Genomic DNA, 6,593 nt, shown 5'->3' on the forward strand with positions numbered 1-6,593 from the left:
TGTGGGACTTTGGGAGGTGGACCTGTTAATGACCTGCAAACCTGCAGGAGCCCAGGTCAGACTCGGTGAGACACCTGTGCCAGGGCCAGGCTGGGGGTCGTGGGAGACCCAGCTGCTGCTGCACAAGAGCTGGAGTTTCCCAAGTCACGCTCAGAGGCTGCTCAGTCAGTGCGTCATGCCCTAAAGGTCCTGCACTTGGGAGCAGATACTTTCCCCAGGAAATCAAGACCAGAATGTCTGCTGCTTTGTTGTGATCAGGAATTTATTTAATGGAAGAAAGCCACAACTTACTTTAGGACACACTTGGGTGGAAAGAGCACATTCTTTAAAAGGGGAGAAGTGGTGGAGCAAGAGAACTCATTCTGTGGAAAATTTAGACGCAAATTGGATTTCTTTTTTTTTTTCTGGTACTTAATTTGCTCCTTCCATGCTTTTGCTATTTGACTTTGAAAAGCAACTTGAAATGGTACAAGTTAAATATTTCCTTCCCGTCAACAGCATCGATCAGGACGACAGCCACAGAGCTGCTATTTCATTAGCAAATTAAATGATTTGATAAATCAAGATGAGCCCCTTTTCCAGCAGCTGTTTTATTACCTCCATATATTTTTTTTGCAGCACTTTTAAATTTTTTTTTGCCTTGGATGGAACAGATTAATTTATATTTTCTTCCCCACCCCAGGTAACTGAAATTTCAAAGCTGCTTAATCTTTTCTGCGGCAGTATGTAGATCTACAAAGGCATAGATTCCTTTGCTATTGTTTGTTTTTAAATTTTATTATTTACCATAATTTTTTGCAGTACTGGGAATCAAAGCTGAAGACTTCACACTGAGTGATAGCCCCGGCCCTTTTCTGTTCTATTTTGAGGCAAGTTTTCCCTAAATTGCTAAGTTGCTCTGGCTGTGCTTAAACATGTACTCCTCTTGCCTCAGCCTCCAGAACGCTAGGATTATAGGCATGTGCCGTCACATCTGGATTTATTATTTTTAATTGCATTTTTCATGTATTTGATTAAAGTTATCACCGAGTTTGAATACAGAAGCAGCTCAGATTTCTTCTTTAAGATATAAAGGAAAATCTCCCACCCTCAAGAAGCCCAGCAGAGGATGAGAATGAGAGGGAGGGGGTGTCAGGGGAGGGACATCACGCAAGCTCTCCTCCTCTCTCTCTTTCCATTCTTCCCTCCAAAGTTAGGGCCTTCAGGCAGAATGGGGCTTCTGTGGCTGCCTGTGGCCTCAGAGAAATAGCTTGTGTTGGTTAATAGAGGAATGCAGAATATAGCAACTATTATTTAATTGTTACATAAAGACCAAAAGCTACCACTGTATTTGGGACCTTCCAGTAGCTTGGGCCCTGGGCTAGTGTAGAGATGCACTACTCAGAGAATGCAGGCTGGACTCAGCAATGAAGTAAACTGGTTCTTCCTCTACAAAGTAGCACAGCAACACAAAGTGGAAAGAAGCAGGACCTGCCATGTGCTGGAGCAGCCTGGGAACTCAAGAGGCAGATGACAGCATCATGCAGAGGACATACAGAAGAAGGGACTGTCCTCATCTGTCTGTGTTGCTGCCACAAAGCACTGGAGCCTGGGAACTGTCCAGATACTTACCTGGCTCACGATTCTGGTACAGGCGAGGAACTCCCTGGATGTATCATGACAGGTAGAGAAACAGAAAGGGAAAGGGTTGCATTCCGAAGGTCTACTGTAGACCTTATGTAGTGTGGACTTGCTTTATGTTGTGTGGCCCAGGTTAATCATGTTTCCAAACCCTACTTTACTTGTGTCTCACGCAGGAGAGCAAGGAAAAAGGATTCTTTCAGGTACAGCAAGCACAGCAGATGGTGGACTGATGTCCCCAAGAAATGTATTCACTCATCCTACTTCAAGCTCCCTTTATCTTTAAGCATGAGGGAAAAACAAGAGTTGAGCTAGGAAAGGGTGGATGACCAGACCCTCCCAGCCTCTGCTGGAGGGCTTTGAGTGGGACGTAGTGAAAGTTGGTGGCTGATACGCACAGGATCCCAAGGTAATGTCACCCTCTGACTTTAAAGCTCTTCAGTTCTTCTCATCATGGCCTCATAGTTCTGTTCCAGTCACCGCCTGGATACCTCTGGCCCAAGGAAAGCATCAGAAGTTTCAGTGAAAGTGGCCTTCAAGTCCTTGCAACTTCTCCTAGACAGCCATCATCCTCACAGTCCACTCGTCACAGGTGTCCTCTATTCAAAGGGAGTGGGAGAATAATGCTACGTGCAACCTCCAAGATAAAACTGATGACAATTAAATAATTAAAATAATTAAATTAAATAACTAAAATTAGTGATTTTCAAAGTGAACTGAAAAGCAAGTGAAGCCAGAGGGTTCACTGCAGTTATCACTCCACAACGCCCCCACCTTGTCTTTGCTTATTCCTCAGTAGGGAGGGCTGTGGACTGAGGACCAACCTGGCTATTTCCCAATGTAGGACACCTGGATTAGCTTTCTTTGGGAACATCTTCAGGTCTCCAGCCAGATGTTGAATTAGAAGGGTGTACTGGTTGATACATTAGGTCAGCTTGAGAAGCTTGGAAGTTTAATTAAGTGACTCAGCAGAGAGCCAGGGTTCTTACTTTGTAAACATCTTCATCCTGCACAAGAGGAGGGCATAGACATTGTGTGAGCTCTACACCCCCAACCCAAGGTAGCTTGCTCATAATATAAGGACAGGTGAGAGGCCCACAGCTGCTGCTTGTGCTTTTGCTCTTGCTGTTTTCTGTTGCCATGAACTGCTGCCCACTGTAATGTGCTACTCTGTCTTGGAGCCAGCTGAGTATGGACTGAAACCTCCACTAACTGTAAGCTGAATAAACCTTTCCTTTCTTAATTTGGGGTGTTGAGTATTTTGTCCCAGCAATGCATGAAAAGCAACCAAGACAAAGGGACTATGTCATTGAATGTAGTGAATGCAAAAGGGAAAAGCTGAGGGCTGGTGAGATAGCTCAGGGGTCTAAAGCACTGGCTTAGGCAAGCTTAAGCAAAGCACTGGGACCACAGTTTGATCCCTGGCACCACATGCCATGCCAGTCCCACCCCCAGGGTGGGCTGAACAGGCCACAAAAAAAAAAGAAAAAGAAAAAGAAAAAGGAACAGCTGAATCTTGACCAGTGGTGGAGGTCTGGAGAAGCAGTCCTGGCTGGAATGCTGTAAGCTGAACTTGATGGGAGATTCTGGTCAGAGATCAAAAGACCAGAGTACTGATAGACATGCACCTGGGAAAGATCCAGCTCAGAAGGTTTCAGTCAAAAGCAAGCCCTGCATTGGCTGCTGGACTCCAGACCATGTGAGTTATGGTAGGAAATTTGTCTTCCTTTCAGTCTCATGTCTAGAGACTTTTCCTGAAACTGAGATTAAGGGCAGCAGACTACTTAATCTGGTAGAAGACATTTCAAGCAGCCTCATGTTGAGGCAGAGGCGTGGATACTATTAAAGGAATTTTACCAAACCTATGTTGAGAATTAAGAGGAAAGAGCCCAGCAAAATAATTTAAAATGTTTTGAGTTTGGCCAGAAAGGAAACTATAGTAAAGTTACAGCTTGCAAAGATGGAGTGAGGAGAACTTGTTTGTTGAAAAGTAACAGGATAATATAAAAGATGGCTGGGACATCACAAGAATCAGCAAGACTCCACTATTTCCAGCCTCAAAATTGCAAAGGTGAAAGACTTTTTTTTTCTTATTTTTTTTTAGGGTCTACAGGGTGTTCAGGGTCTCACTACTAGATTGGATTCATAGTGATCTGCCTGTTTACAGCCTCCCAAGAGCTGGGTTTACAGGCGCATGCCACCATGCCCAGTCTCAATTGCCATCTCAGTATGACCTGGGGGTGGGGCCAGCATGGCAGATCTGGGGCTTGAACCCCCAGCCCCTGTGCCTTCTTGCAGGCACTTTAATCTGCTGGGCTATTTGGCCAGCCCAAAGACTTTGCCTTGAAAAGAAAACCTCAGAGCACCATGTTCTAGAATAGTAGCAGCCTAGAGTATTTATTTCTCACGATTGGGTTCATAGTGATCAGCAATCTAGACACCTTTCTTCAGCCCAGAGAAAAGGAAATCTGGCCAATACTCTAGCCGGTGGCAGACTTTGACATCATTCACATGGTGCTGGTTTCAGCCACATGCAGAATACAAGAGTTATAGGGTCAGGAAAGCTTTATCCAGATTTCAGTAAAAGACCTGGGAGAACAGGCAGACGTGGTCCCTGAGAGGGGAGTGTGTAAAGCTTTGAGTGTGAAGCCAAAGGTGAAGTAGAGACCTCTGAACAGTGAACAAAGCCAGTGCAAGAGAGAAGCCATGGGAGCTGCAAACACCTGCAGTCCCATAGGGATGGAGCTGCCCAAGGCCTTCAGAGTTCACATACTGCCATAGTCAACCCCAAATACTGGTCTTGGAACTACAGAGCTTAATCCAGCTTTGCTGGATTTTGATCTTGCTGGGTCCCATCCTTTTCAGTCCTCCTATTTGTACATTTTGGAATGGAAATGTTAATCTTGTGCTACTGTATGTTGGAAGTGGTGAACTTTATTTTCATGTATACAGGGTCTCACAGGTAAGAGTTTGCCTTAAATCTCAAAGAAGACACCATATGCTGCTCCAGCCCTGCACCCCAAGAGCACTGAGACCGGGCGTGGTGGTGCACTCCTGTAATCCCAATGCTGCGGAGGCTAAACACAGGAAGATCACTATGAGTCTGAGCGTAGTGATCAAATACATAAAAAAAAAAAAATGTCTCAAAGGATACTAAATTTCTACTTTTCAGCAATACTGAAACTGTTAGGACTTTGGTAACTCTTGGAGATAGACTAAACTCTTTTTGCATAAAGGGATAGGCATCAATCTTTGGGGAAACAGAGGTGATATATTATGGCTTATATCTGGACGTCCCCCCAAGGCTTCATATACTCAGAGGTGGGGCTTTTCAGATCTGGCTATCGCTAGGGCATGTGATACTAGGATTAAGAGTATGTTATAATAAATAGGCCCACTGGTTGGAATTAGCCCGTTTGGCCCCACCCAAAGGCTGTTAGCCTAGGTGAGGAAACAGAAGGGAGAGGCAGGATAGCTGCTTGCTGCTCACTGCAGTTTGCCTACCACACCATAAACTGTTTCTCCCCTGTGATGCCCCTCTGCCGTGCCACCCTGCCTTGGAGCCAGCCAACTCTGAACTGAAACCTCTATAAACTGAGTTGAAATGAACCTTTCCTCCTTTAACTTTGGGCATCTGGTATTTTGTCTTAGCAGTGAAGAAAGTAAGACATGACCCAACTCAGAAGCCACATGGGGTCCTCTGTCATTAGGACCATGGCAAGGAAGTACATAGAACTGAGACAAAAAGAACAGAAGATATCCTCCTGCCACTCTGTGACAGCTCTGGGGGCAGGGTTCTGACTGTCACCCTGTCACTTGTCTTGCCCTCTCCTACTCCTGGCTTCCACAAGGTGGCCCAGGCCTCTGGCCCTCCAGTATCTTGACATTCTTCCAGTGAGCTTAAGGCCACTAGGCCCTGCTGACAGGAACAAGATGCAGGCAATGGTGAAATTATTATCCCCACTCCTGACATTTCAGGAGAATATGTTGGGCCACAGTGGGTTGAACCTCAGATGTGTCCCAGATGACCCACCCTGACCCTGAGCCTGACCCTCATTGCTGGGGAAGTTTTCAACCAGGCCCATGAATGCACAAACTGGTCCTGTATAGCTCAGTGCTGCTGCAACATAAGCATCTCCTTACAGCTCTTGGACAGTAGAGAATGTGGCTAGCCTGGAAGGGTTCCAGAGACCCTTGAAAGTTCTCATGAAGGTCAGAGACGGAGACCAGGGAACCCCACAGAAGCACTAAAGTCTGCTGAGAGAGGCCCAGAGAGCTTCCAAGGGGCTCTGAGCATTAGCTGCTGAAGAGCTACAATAGTGAAGCCAAGCCCTTCAGCCTGCTTCTCCAACACAGGCGTTAGGTGCTGTGGGAACTTAGGGCCCAGGGCTGCCAACATCAAGGAAGCCACAGGTGAAGTAAACAAGAGCCTCAGCTGACTGGTGACAGGATCTGAGAACTCAGTGTTCTCTTCTCCCTGTGTGGAGGGCCCTAGGGTGAAGGTGCCTGACAGAAGGGTCCCTGTTCCATACCTTTTTTCCCTAGATACCAACACATACTTACCTTCATGTTATCCTTGGTCACAGAACTGATCCGCCCTGTGAATGTCTCAAGATCTAGGTTCTCTAAGGTCTATTAGGTCAGGCTGAACTGCGAGCTTTTGAAGCTGAGAGAAATTTTTATGTGACAGGTGCTCCAGCTGGTACCTGCATGTGCCCCAGAGCCTCATGTGGTCATGGGTGGAGCTTTCAGGAGGTGGTTGGATCTAGAGTATGTGATGCTGAGATTAAGGGTGCGTGGTTACTAAATTAGTCCACTGATTGGCTTAGCGTGGTTATGGGTGTGGATAGTGGGAAAGCCCACGCTGGGTTGGGCAGCCCTGCCCAGAAGGAGGGGAGCCTGGAAGAGATAAAAGGGGAAAGGCTCACTGCTTGTTGCCCTCTCCCTGCCCTGCCACACCATGGACTGTTTCT

This window comes from Octodon degus, unplaced genomic scaffold (assembly GCF_000260255.1).
Source record: "Octodon degus isolate 3935 unplaced genomic scaffold, OctDeg1.0 scaffold00127, whole genome shotgun sequence".
Classification (NCBI taxonomy): domain Eukaryota; kingdom Metazoa; phylum Chordata; class Mammalia; order Rodentia; family Octodontidae; genus Octodon; species Octodon degus.